Source organism: Panthera onca, chromosome B2 (genome assembly GCF_046562875.1).
Source record: "Panthera onca isolate mPanOnc1 chromosome B2, mPanOnc1 haplotype 2, whole genome shotgun sequence".
NCBI classification, from domain to species: Eukaryota; Metazoa; Chordata; class Mammalia; order Carnivora; family Felidae; genus Panthera; species Panthera onca.
Genome location: NC_138343.1, coordinates 95,921,351 through 95,934,685, shown reverse-complemented (window position 1 = coordinate 95,934,685; position 13,335 = coordinate 95,921,351). Strand labels below are relative to the sequence as shown.

Below are 13,335 nucleotides of genomic sequence, written 5' to 3'. Positions count from 1 at the left end.
GCTGTTGCAGATGTTTCCACTTTGAAGTAATCTTCATATCATTCACGTGTGCAGTCAGTCCTATCATTAGTCACCTAGTCCACAGTCCCTATTCATGTTTTGTCAACTGTTTAGTATCCTGTAGAGAAAAATGATCCAATCCAGGGTCACCTTGCATTTAGTTGTCATATCTCTTTGGTTTTCTTCAACCTAGAAGAATTCCTCAGGAACTCTTTTAAGGTCTTGGCATCTTTGAAGATGATAGGCCAGTTATTTTGGCAAAATGTAGTTACAGTGTTTTTTAAAATATATTCCTTCATCTGTAAGGGAGGAAAGAAGATCCTTGCTACTCTAGCCTTTTAAATTCTTGTCTGGGACCCTTGTAACAAAAAGCAGATTAACAGGAGAAAAACAAAAGCTCATTACCATGTATATCTCATATATACATGGGAGAAACTCAGAGTAACTCGAGGAGGTGGCTTAGAACTCTGGCTCTTGTAGCATCTTCAACAAAGAGCAATACATTTGTGGAGAAATTATAGGATGAAAGGAAGTAGTTTTAGGTCTCCAAGGGTGACAAACTGTGGGAAGATAAATATAAGGCAGGAAACTAATGAAAGAAGGTTTGCTTATGGATTCTTCTGATGTCATCTGATAAAAGTCTGTCTCCAAAGAAGAATAATTTATATCCTGCCTTTATGCAGGGTAGGGGGAGGGAAGAGAGACCTTTTCCTTCATTTGCTTCTTGTTTTAAAAATTTTTAAACGTTTACTTATTTTCAAGAGAGACAGAGTGTGAGAAGGGGAGGGGCAGAGAGAGAGGGAGACACAGATCCTAAGCAGGATCAAGCTGTCAGCACAGAGCCTGACACAGGGCTCAAACTCAGGAACCAGGAGATGATGACCTGAGCCGAAATCGGACACTTAACTGACTAAGCCACCCAGGCACCCCTGCATTTGCTACTTATTAATTGCTTTCACCTGAAAATAATTTTTATGTCAAAAAGGCATATTTGGGGGTAATTTATTCTGGTTTTCTTCAACCCATTAATTAATTCATTTGGGATAAGTAATTGATCAGCTACTACGGGCTGAGCCTTGTCAGGCATTGGGATACATACAGTGCACTAGATAGATGTGGCTCTTTCCTTGGGAGAGGCCCTTTAGCCCCTGAAGTGGTTAAGAAGACAGGTTTTATATTCAGGATATCTGGGTTCAGGTCCAGCTCTGCTACTTACTTCCATTAGAATCTTGGGCTTGTTACTTAACCTTTACATACCTCACAAAAAGAGGGAAGGTGAATAAAAATACCTATCACATAAGACAGACATTTGCTTGAAGTGAATTAATAATGGTATCTCAGTATATATTAATAATCTGCATCTGAAAATTAGATTTTCTGTGTGAAGATGCTAACTGGGTTCTATTTCTTATGTATGTATTTATTTATTTATTTATTTATGCAGTTTTATACCTTCATTTGACAATCAGCAATTAGTTCTCATCCATGTTAACAGTCTGTAGATTTTTGAAAGTGGTGACAGCTACATAGGTAACCAACATATAGAGCTTGTTTGGTGAATCTTCATCCTCCTTATGTTTTTCTGGACAACCGCACTTGCATATGGTGTGGAACATTCCTTACTCCTTTGGCCTAGACAGCTTTGTTGAGCCTAGTGTCAATGCACACATCTGGAGTTCCCATCTCCTTTACAGCAAATTTCTGGATCTCTTTGAGTGCCCGAGGGGCACGCTTCTTGAAACCCACTCCATGAATGCGCTTGTGAATGTTGATGGTGTATTCACTGGTCACTACCTCATTGACGACAGAATAGCCCTTCTTCTTGCCCCCCTTCTTCGCAGGAGCCATTCTGCTGGGCTGGGGTTGGAAAGGAAGAGCTCACATTATTTTAAAAGGAAAAAATATGTATAATATATTACATTTCAACCCAGAATCCCAACCAATTTCCTAACGCACAACTAAAGTATACTAAAACACTGGAAGCGATCAGGATATACCTCCCCCCAAAATGTCACTTTGGCATAGGAATTATTTTGAACAAAGTCATCTGAGTTCCTAAGCAGTCTTATCTGCCTAAAAGGTGAGCCTTAAAAAAGAGCTTGACTGTTATAAATGCACCCCCCACCCTCCAGCAGCAACTCTAATCTTCTCTTCTTGGAGTTGAAAAGTCAGAAGTTGCATGATACCCAGATAGACATTGTCACAAACTATCATATCTTCCATCTATTTTTCTAAAGGCACATTTATTTTTCAAAAAATTCATTTGCATAAGTGCCCTTTATGCCCTCTTTCTAAGAAGTCATTTGCTCTCCTGGAAGTGTTGCTCTGCTCCTCCCCCTCCCCTAGTAAGATGATATATAAACTCTAAGTTCTGTCTACTTGAGTCTCATTTTTCAGTGAAAAATAAATATACAGGAATAAAAATCTGTCTTTTCTCTTGCTAATTTGTCTTTTGTCAGTTTAATTTGCAGGTCTCTAAGACAGAACCTAAGAGGATAGAAAAACAGGTTTTTTTCCTTAACACATCTATGTAACACATTTATGCAAAATGTTTAAAATATTGATCACCAAAAAATTTAAAACAGTTGTTTTATGTACAGCAACATCTTTTCCATTGTAGTTATTATTTTTATCCTTGTAATTTCTTATCTACCATTCTCTTTAAAACTTTCTGAACTTTTCTGGTACTCATTGTACAGCTCTCAGCAAAAACAATGGCTCAATATGGAAAGCACCGGTAAATGCATTCAGGACAATTGCCAGTGACAGAGCATGACTCACTCTGAGCGTGACACTCTGAGGTCATTCTGAGCATCAGCAACATCCAAGACTACACCCCCTCTGTGGATACTCACTGTGCTTTTCAAAATGTCTATGATTGTTGCTGCTGTTTTACCCCTTGAATTTGGAAAGAAACTGGAAACCTTTCCCCCCACATTGTTTGGCTAAACTATATTGGACTTTTGGAGACATAAATATAAAAATTTTCCATCAGCTTAAAACAAACTCTGTATTGAGAGATACATACATTCTGTGATGTTTGGGTATCAAAAAACAAAAGGTGTTGTTTCGGGAGATATTTGGCAGGCTATGCTTGCACATATAAAGCAATTAAGGTAGACTGTGGCACAAAGAAAGTATTAGCTATTATCATTTTACCTCTCTAAACACAGCGTTCTAGTGGGGAAGGCAGGCAAGTAAACACACGATGGACAAAATTACTGCAGACTGTGATAAGTTTTCTGAGGAGATTGAATACCATGCTAGAGAATAATGAGGGAAGGACCTTCTTCATGAAGGTGGTCAGAGTAGTCCTCCTTGGAGAAGTGACAACTGAAAGTAAACCTGAGGGATTAGAAGAAGCCAGCCATGAGGGCAGCCAGGGTGAAGCATTCCAGGTAGAGGCAAGAGCAAATCCCAAGGCAAAGGTGAGACAGAGCTGCTGGAAGGACTGTCACTGGAGTAGGAACAAGTCTATACGATGAAGCCAGAGAGATGGGCAGACCGAAGTCATGTAGAATCTTGGAGACCATAGTAGAGTTTGGATCATATTTTAAGCAATAAGAAGCTATTATAAATTTTAAGTGGAAGGATGAAATGATCTGATTTATGTTTTTAGATCACTTTGCTGAGGAGATTGGGGTAATAGAAATTTCAACTGGAAGCTGGGACACCAGTTCAGAAGCTACTCATTAATTCAGGTAAGAGATGAGATGACATTGAAGATGGATAGGAGAGGTCAGAGATGAGGATTATTTTGGAAGAAGAATTATTGGACTTGCTGTCGGGTGAAGGAAACAGATGACTCAGGCGTTACACTCAGATTTCTGGCTTTGATAAGTGGGTAGATGGTGGTGCTATTGATATAGAGGGAGAGAAAACTAGATACCAGAATGTTTACAAAGTCATCGCTAAAGTTTGGGCATGTACACACACACACACACACACACACACACACACACACACACGGAAAACTGTGTTCCCCATGTCTTTTGGGAAGTGTCATTATTTATAAATGGCAGCATGCTGCAAAATGACAAAATGGTGTAGAGGTTCCATACAACATGGTATAAGAGAAGACTGAATTGTGACGATTTTCTTCAGGCCCTTTTGACATCACCTAGTGATTTTTATTTTGGTTCTTCCTTATAGTACTGGTTGTAATATATGGCTTTTTGTTTGTTTTGCCTTACTGGCTGGAAGCATGAAACTTGCAAATATTCTGGTTGTATAAACCAAACATGAGAGAGGTCTGCCATTATTCCCCAGGAGGCCACAGATGCGGTGTGCCCATTCTATCACTTTTTGAACATTAAACGGAGTAATGGCAATTATTTACAAATGACCTTTCTGAAGAGGGTAAGTGTAGGAAAATTGAGGATGAACGGTCCAATAAAAATTGTAGACCACTACTGAAGGGTAGCAGAATATGCCATCCCAAAATGTACTACTTCGGAATAAGAGTTATTTTGAGCTGAAGGCAATTGAGAAAAGGCAGATACAAGAAAAGCTCTCTGCCCTCCCCATATTTACCTAAAAGCAGGACATAAATTTGTAGAGGTGCCCCCTGTTCCCCTCTCTATCGAGGACAGAAGTTAATCACTGGAGACAACTCTAGACCCTTATTAGCCCAGAGATGGCACCAGAGGCATCTACATAACAAATTTTAGTAACTAGCCTTTATCTTCCATTAGTTTCTTAATATTTGCCTTTCCACAATTTGCTGTCCTAGCAACTTAAAATCCTGTTCCTTTATCTTGTCACTTCTCTAAAAATTCTTTGTTCTTCTGCTAAGATGTATATATGCCCGAGTTCTAACTACCTCTTTGAGTTACTCCTCTCTGAGTGCTCCCATGCATATGCACAATGCACATGTTAATAAACTCCTGTTTTCTTTTCCTCTTGCTAACCTCATCTTTTGTCAATCTAACTTATAGGACCCCAGCCAGGGATCCTAGGAGGGTGGAGGGAAAAATGTTTCTCCCTTCCCTACCTGACAAAGAGCAGAGAGTGTATACGGAGGGCCCCAGGAATAGGGCAGTAGTTCTGGTATGGAGAGGACAGAGGGATGCCTGCCTCATTTCCTAGTTGTGCTAGTTTAGCCAGGCCACAGGCTTCAGCGAGCCCTGGTTTCTCCATCTGTGAAATGTTGCTTTGGGAGATAGGGAAGTAGAACAAGACTTAACTAAGGTCGAATATGGTAGTGGAATATCCTAGACTGTGTTATAGAAACAACCCCTGAAATTCCATGGCTTCAGTGGGTTGGCACAACCGAACTAGATTCAAATGTGGGTCATTGGGAGTTATCTTTTCAGAGACCATGGGATCCGTATTTCCATTGTTTTGTGATGCAGCCTCAACAGGCAGCCTCCAAAATTGTTGAAGACAGGAAAGAGAGGGTGTAGAACTGCGTGATATTTTTTAATGTTCAGACCTGGGAGTGGCTTATGTCATTTCCACCCATTCCCCCACTGGCCAGTACGGAGTCATAGAGTCCCAGTAAAATTGCAAGGTAAGCTGGAAAATGTAGTGCTCAGTAAGAGAAAAATAAAATAAAATAAATTTTTTAATGAAAAATTGGAGAAAAGAGAAAAATAAAATAAAAATTTTTAAATGAAATAATGGCATTGTCTCTGTTACATTTAGGTGAATGTGTTTTATAAAATACTATCTCTAGCTTTTCTCTGGTGATGATGCTTGAAATGACTAAGTCAGGAAAAGAAGTTAGTAATTAAAGGTATACATCAGGGGTGCCTGGGTGGCTCAGTCGGTTAAGCGTCCGACTTCAGCTCAGGTCACGATCTTGCGGTCCGTGAGTTCGAGCCCCATGTTGGGCTCTGGGCTGACAGCTCAGAGCCTGGAGCCTGCTTCCGATTCTGTGTCTCCTTCTCTCTCTGCCCCTCCCCCATTCATGCTCTGTCTCTCTCTGTCTCAAAAATAAAGAAATGTTAAAAAAAATTAAAAAAAAAAAGGTATACATGAGCCACAGATGGATCCCCACCCCCCATCTCTGAATAACAGGGAAATTATTGCTCTTTTCAGAGGGCACAGAAAAGGGGCTTGGGGAGTGAGAGTGAGAAGGGCAGTAGATGATGGATGGATGAGAGACTGGGGATGGGTAAGAGGAAACGTCTTAGTTGGTAAAGTTCATAATTGTGATGAAAGTGTAGCTGGAGGAAAAAGTTTTATGCCCAAACCAAAAGCAAATGCCATCTTTAAGAGTTGAAGGTTTTGTAGCCAACGGAAAGGTAAAGTTTACGGTGTTCATCTGAGGGCAAGAAGTTCCAAAATGAAGATCTTTTCTGCAAATAAGAAGGAAGAGCTATCGCTGGAAAGCATTTCCAAGTTAAATGCTAAGGACAGAAGGCAGCAATAAATGGGGATTTGTAGGGTGATTTATGCAGGATTGAAAAATTAAACCATGTCTCGTCTTCTGGTGTTCAAAGACATGGGACATACACTTTGGGGATCAGAGTTCTGCTGAGAGATGTGTCATCTTTCTAAGACAAAACTATCTCAGCAAGAGGTCTTTAAGAAGGGGGAAATGGGGGTGGGGGTGCCGCCTGGTGGCCCAGTAGGTGGAATGTGTGACTCTTGATCTTGGGGTTGTGAATTGGAGCCCAACACTGGCACGTAGATAACTTAAAAATAAAATCTTTTTGGGGCACCCAGGTGGCTCAGTCAGTTAAACCTACCACCCTTGCTTTCGGCTTAGGTCATGTCTCACTGTTCGTGAGTTCAAGCCCTGCACTGGGCTCTGCACTGACAGTGAGGAGCCTGCTTGGGGGATCCTCCCTCTCCCTCTCTCTGCCCCTCCCCTGCTCATGCTCTCTCTCTCTCTCTCAAAATAGATAAATAAAACTTTAAAAAAATTTTTTAAAGGGAGAAATCAGGGTCCTTATGTAGGGAAGGAAAAATAATTTTCCTTCTATCCTCCTTAGTTCTCAGCTGAGGCCGTATAACACAGGCTTAATAAGAGAAAAACAGAAGTTTGGATAGGTGGGACACACCAACAGAAAAATGAGGAACTCACTGAGTAGAACTCCAGTTTATTTTTTTTTAAGTTTATTTATTTGAAAAAGAGAGAGTGCACATGCATGTGGGGGAGGGGCAGGAAGAGAAGGGGAGAGAGAGAGAGAGAGAGAGAGAGAGAGAGAGAGAGAGAGAATTGAAAGCAGGCTCCTCATTGCCAGCATAGAGCCTGACATGGGCTGGAAACCACAAACCCGGGAGATCTTGACTTGAGCCGAAATCAAGAGTGGGACGCCTAGGACTGAGCCACCCAGGCACCCCGGGGCCAGAGATTCTTGATGATTGCTTTCTTCACTGATGTAGCCCAAGTACCTAGTAGATGCACAAAAACATTTGTGCAGTTGAATGAATCACACAAATTACTAACTAGCTCCTATTGGGTTAATTGGCCTAGGGGTTTGTTTTTCTCTAAAACAACTGCTGTGAACAGACATGGCTTGTGTTGCCCTAAAAGATGGGGGAGGGGGTGCAGCATGGCAAACCAAAATTAGGGGGAAAATCAGTGTGGACGTTTAAAGGGTCTTTTTGTGTTGCTGATTTTGTATTGCAGGCTTCGACCAATAGTGATAGCATTATTTAAACCATAATTTTTAGTTTTTAAAATCATTCCTTTGGAATGTTTTTCTTTCCTTCTAGAACAAGCGAACCCTGTAAAGAACATAAGCTTCAGGTTCAGCTTAAGCGAAAACCTGTAGGTGGAGATAAAGTAGAAACCAGCACCTCCATTGGATCTTTCACTACCTGATCTGTTTGAAGAGCAGACATGTTTGGACAGTGGTACTTAATGAGATCATTTCTGTTACTGTTTGTGAAGGGCTCAGCTTTGCCTTGTTCTCCTCTGGGCCTTAAGAACTTGGACATTTTAGAATGCTTTTTAAAATTAAATACAGGTTTTCCATTGCTTTGATGCAGTACAAGGGGACAGCAAAAAAGCCCACTGAAATTACTTTTAGAACTATACCTGAGCAGGGACATCTGGGTGGCTCAGTCGGTCGAGCGTCTGACTTCGGCTTAGGTCACGATCTCACTCTTCGAGCCCCTTGTTGACTCTGCTGACAGCTCAGAGCCTGGAGACCACTTCCGATTCTGTGTCTCCCTCTCTCTGCCCCTCCCCCGCTCGCACTCTGTCTCTCTCTCTCTCAAAAATAAATACACATTAGAAAAAAACTATACGTGAACAGTTACTGAATCCTTGTGAAAACACAAATATATATTGAGAGTCGACATTTTATACAAATTACATTTTATACAACATTACATTTTTAAAAACTTGAGGTATAGGTGACATACAGTTTTATATTCGTTTCAGGTGTACAACATAGTGATTTGACATTTGTATACATTACGGAAGGCTTCCCATAAAATTACATTTTGATGATGTGGTGGGGCTGGTGGTTGTTTTAAAACATTATCTCTGTTCTAGAAACGAACGCTCAAATTCTCACTTTTGCTCCACTGGCTACCAAGCATTGGAGGCATGTAGGGTGGGATTTGCATCTGTTTAGCAACAAATTTCTCAGCATGAAAAAGAACCCTTTTATGCTTAAGTACAGGTGTGGTGGACACTTTTGCCTCATTCAGTTCCATTGCAGAAGATCTGAGGGGAGTTAGCTAAGAAATACGTTCTGGGCACAGTGGTCTGGTGCCTCCGGCTCTAAGCTCTTGAGCCACCTGTCTTTGCTGTTTAGGGCTTAGCTAATAAGCCCACACTCTACGTTGGGCATTATATCAAAATTAATTGCACTGCTAGGCTCTAGGCATTAATTTTAGTATATTCAAACTCTATAAGAGCAGTGGGACATTTATTTACAATTTGGCTTCAACTTGTAATTCTTTACCCAATAACGTTGGTAGATTAGCCCCCTGCTGCTGCTTTATTAGAATGTCAGCTGAAATTGCTCCTCCTCTACATAATTACTTTGTCACAACAATCGGAATTTTAGTGAGCAAATTGATAAAAATGAGAATGAGGTCTTTCATCTTATGCTGAGTCTGATTATTTTGCTCCTCAGCTTTGTGTAGAAGTGCCTTTTTCTTCAACAGTGCTGGTGGTAGTCATAAATGTACGGTGGGCCCTTGAACAACCTGGGTTTGAACTGCATGGGTCCACTCGGATGCACGGATGTTTTTCGATAAATACAGTACTGTAAATGTACTTTCTTAAAGTTTATTTTTAGTTTTTTAATGTTTATTTTTTGAGACACACACATACACACACACACACACAGTGTGAGCAGGGGAGGAGCAGAGAGAGAGAGAGGGAGACACAGAATCCGAAGTGGGCTGTCAGCACAGAGCCTGACACGGTGCTGGAACCCACAAACCGCGAGATCATGACCTGAACCCAAGTTGGACACTTAACCGACTGAGCCACCCGGGCGCCCCCGTACTTCCTTTTTTTAAAATGAATTTCTTAATAAATTTTCTTTCCATAACATTTGTTTAAAGTTTATTTTGAGAGAGGGGGTGAATGGAATGGGGGAGGGGGAGAGAGAGAGAATCCCAAGTAGGCTCTGCGGAGTGCAAAGCCTGAGGCAGGGCTGGAACTCACAAGATCGTGACCTGAGCCGAAATCAAGAGTCAGACACTTAACTGACTGAAACACTGAGGCGCCCTCACAACATTTCTAACAAAATGTGCAGTTCATGTGACCAGTAGGGCTTCCCGTCAGCAGAAGGCTATTCGTGGTTAAGTTTGAGGGGGGGAGTCAAGAGTTCTGTGTGGATTTTTGACTGTGTGGGGTTTGGTGCCCCTACCCGCACATTGTTCAAGTCCTGTGTTTTGTAACTCTGGGAACAAGCTTAAGGGTTTTTCCTTGAGAGGAGAGACCTAGGGTTAACCTGGGGTTTGATGTGAGGGTTCTCTTGCCTTCTGACTTGAATCAGCTGAGTCTCTTTCAGCACCAGTAACAGATCCCTCAGACTAGAAGTCTCCTGACCTGTTTCGCTCAGAATTTAGGCAGGGCAGTACTTGAACCAACCTGTTTGTCCAGACAGAGGATTATTTCTGAAAGGACCTCCAAGGAAAGGAATAGCCACTTTTTCTTGGGTCACACGTTCCTGTGCTAATATCGACCGCAGTGGATGTTCAGACTCTCAGATACGAGAGGGCCATCTCTTCCTTTCTATCTGGGCTGGCTGAGAGGACTGGAGGGCCAGGTGGCTCACGGCTCCAGTGACAGGAAACTGTCAGTCCACGCGGGGAGAACTGTGAACAGGGTAAGAGAAGGAGGGGGTGGGGGGAGGCAGAGTCAAATTAACATGAAAAGCAATTTAAAGGTTAAGTCTTGCCCCAAAAAACAAATTACAGTTTTTAAGATCCAGTGGAAAGTTCGGGTTTCCCAATCCTGGAGATGTCGAAAAACATATCTTTTAAAAATTTCAAATTTTAAATGGCAAAGGAGCCAGAAATGTGACAATTCAGGAGTATTTATTATTAATAGATACAAGCGTTTTGTTTCTACAGATTTGTCAGCTACCTGAAAGAAGTATTCGGTAACCGGCAAAGAAAAATCTACCGGGGTTTGAGATACCCTTCCCTTTTCAGCCACCACCATGCTAAATATCATGTCACTATAATACATTTATCTAGTTTATGGTAGAAAAGGAAGGGCAGACCACGGGAAAAAAAAAAAAAGGCAAAGAATTAATGATGTCTGTCCCTATGTGGTCTCCTTCAGCGCTCTTTGATGATCCCAGGACTGGGCTGTCCCATTCTTGGGTTTTGGGTAGTTGTCCAACAGGACCCAGGGCATAGCTGCGCCTTCTTATCTGGGATCATTAAAGTCAGCCCAGCTGAGGCAGAGAGAGAGGGAGAAAGAGATTTTGGAAAGGATAAATGATTTGATATACAAATATAAAAGTGATGAAGTAATCATCATAAGAAATGCAGTATTTTTAACGTTCCAACATTTGCTTTATAATTTACTTTTAATTTAATGTAATTTTGAATTTTGTGGGTGGGGACAGTTCACCTTTTATATAACCTTCTAGGTCTTGCCCGATCCATGGCCCAATCAGACGGGATCCCTTACAGCTGATATTACAGGTGCCGCCTGACAGACTAAAAGGGGTTATTCTGTTCCACTGTGCCTGAAAGAGGCTCAACCGGTCGAGAGAGAGAGAGAGAGAGAGAGAGAGAGAGAGAGAGATCAAACACAATTCCTGGGACCTATATTTGGCAACAGTGAGAAGCCAACAAATGGGTAAAACCTACCTGACAAGTTCATCCTGTTTCCACAGGGTAATCAGGGCAATTGTGAGACTGTGAAGTTTAGAGGAGATATTTCAGACTTCAGACTTCCCTTCCGGAATCACCACTTCTTGGGCTTCCTGTACTTACATTACTTTGCTGGTCTTTCTGAACCGTTCGTGCTTATTTATTTGTGCAAGAGGGTGCAGGTGATCCTGCCCGCACGGCCTCTTCTGGTGGTCTGGGCTGTGCTGGGTGACCCCATCCATGTCTCTGATATAGTCCAGAGCTGAGCCGATGTGGGAAATGATGACTCATCGGTAAAATGTAACCATATTCCTCTTTAACTCTTAGGTTTGATTCCTTAATTCTTTCTGTGTGTGGTGTTCATGGGCTGATGAGAATCAGCTGGTCCCTCTGCTTATCAGGCACAGCATTTGCCGAGGACGGAAGGGTGACTGGGCACTTCCGTCCACACCACTGTGCTTGGCGCTCTCTTTCTGTGAATTTAAATCGCTTTATAGCCGCTAGATTCTCTCATGACGCTTTATTTTAGGCTCTGCAAGTGCAGAGGCAGCTTTTCTTTCCCAGACCCACTGCTGTAGCCGTTAGTAGCTGATTCTCCTTAGGACTTGAATTGTCAGATTGCTTTGGGACTTTTGGGTTTGTCTGGCTTCCTTCCTAGTGCCTTGAGAGTTTTGATATAGAAATTTCCTTTTCCTCAGTTTTCAGACAGAGAAGACTTTCAAGGAAACAAGGAAAGGATAGAAAACATGCTGATTTAGAAAAATTGGTGGATTTTCTTAGAGAATGAGAAGACAAACCACAGGCTAGGAGAAAATATTTGCAAAAGACACATCTGATAAAGGACTGGTATTCAAAATATAGACGGAACTCTTAATACTCAGCAATAAAGAAACAAGTAAAAAATGGGCAAAAAATCTAAACAGACACCTCACCAAAGAAGATGAATAGATGGCAAATTATTATGTGAACAGATACTCCACATCATGAATCATTAGGGAATTGCAAACTAAAACAACAATGAGATACCACTGCACAGCTGTTGGAATAGTTAAAATCCAAACACTGACGATATCAAATGCCGACCAGGATGTGAGGCAGAAGGAACTCTCATTCATTGCTGGTGGGAATACAAAATGGTATAGCCACTTTGGAAGACAAGTTGGCCGTTTCTTATTAACACTAAACACACTCTTACCATATGATCCGGCAGTCACACTTCTCACGATGAAAAGTTATGTCCACCAAAAAAACCTGCACATAGATATTTATAGCAGCTTTTTTCATAGTTGTCAAAACTTGGAAGCAACCAAGATCTCCTTCTGTAGGTGAATGTATAAATAAGCTGTGGGACATCCAGCTGATAGAATAGTATTCAGCACTAAAAAGAAATGAGCTATCAAACCGTGTAAAGAGGGGCACCTGGCTGGCCCAGTCAGAAGAGCGTGCTACTCTTGATCTTGGGGTCGTGAGTTCGAGACCTACATTGGGTGTAGAGATTATTAAAAGAAAAGCATGACAAGGCAGGGAGGAAGCTTAAATGTACATTGGTAGGTGAAAGAAACCAATGTGAAGAGTCTATGTGCTGTGTGATTCCAACTATGTAACATTCTGGAAAAGGCAAAATTATGGAGATACGAAACAGATCAGTGGTTGCCAGGGTTTGGGGGAGGAACTGGTGAACAGGTAGACCACAGAGGATTTTTAGGGCAGTGAAACTACTCTGTATGGTATTGTGACGTTGGATAGGTGTCATTATATGTTTGTCAAAACCGATAGTATATACAACACAAAGAATGAATCCTAGTGTAAACTATGGGCTTTTGGTGAGAACAATGTATCAATATTGGCTCATCAGCTGTAACCAGGGTGCCACACTCATGCAAGATGTTGCAGATAGGTGGACTGGGATGGGGGGAGGGGATATATGGGAACTCTACACTCTTGCCTCAATTTTTCTGTAGATGTAAAACTTAAAAAAAAACAATGTTCATTTAAAAGAAAACAAGATGGATCAGAAAAGTGTGTGGGAAGAAGGATGTCGTTAGGGGGTCAAGAAAAGTATGGTCAACACTGATCTGAGTTTTG

At 41.5% G+C, this 13,335-nt stretch overlaps 1 pseudogene; it reads right to left on the bottom strand.

Moving 5' to 3' along the window:
• Nucleotides 1-1,471: 1,471 nt before the first annotated feature.
• On the bottom strand, nt 1,472-1,848 carry LOC132666469 (large ribosomal subunit protein eL31 pseudogene; annotated as a pseudogene).
• Between the last annotated feature and the right edge of the window lie 11,487 nt (nt 1,849-13,335).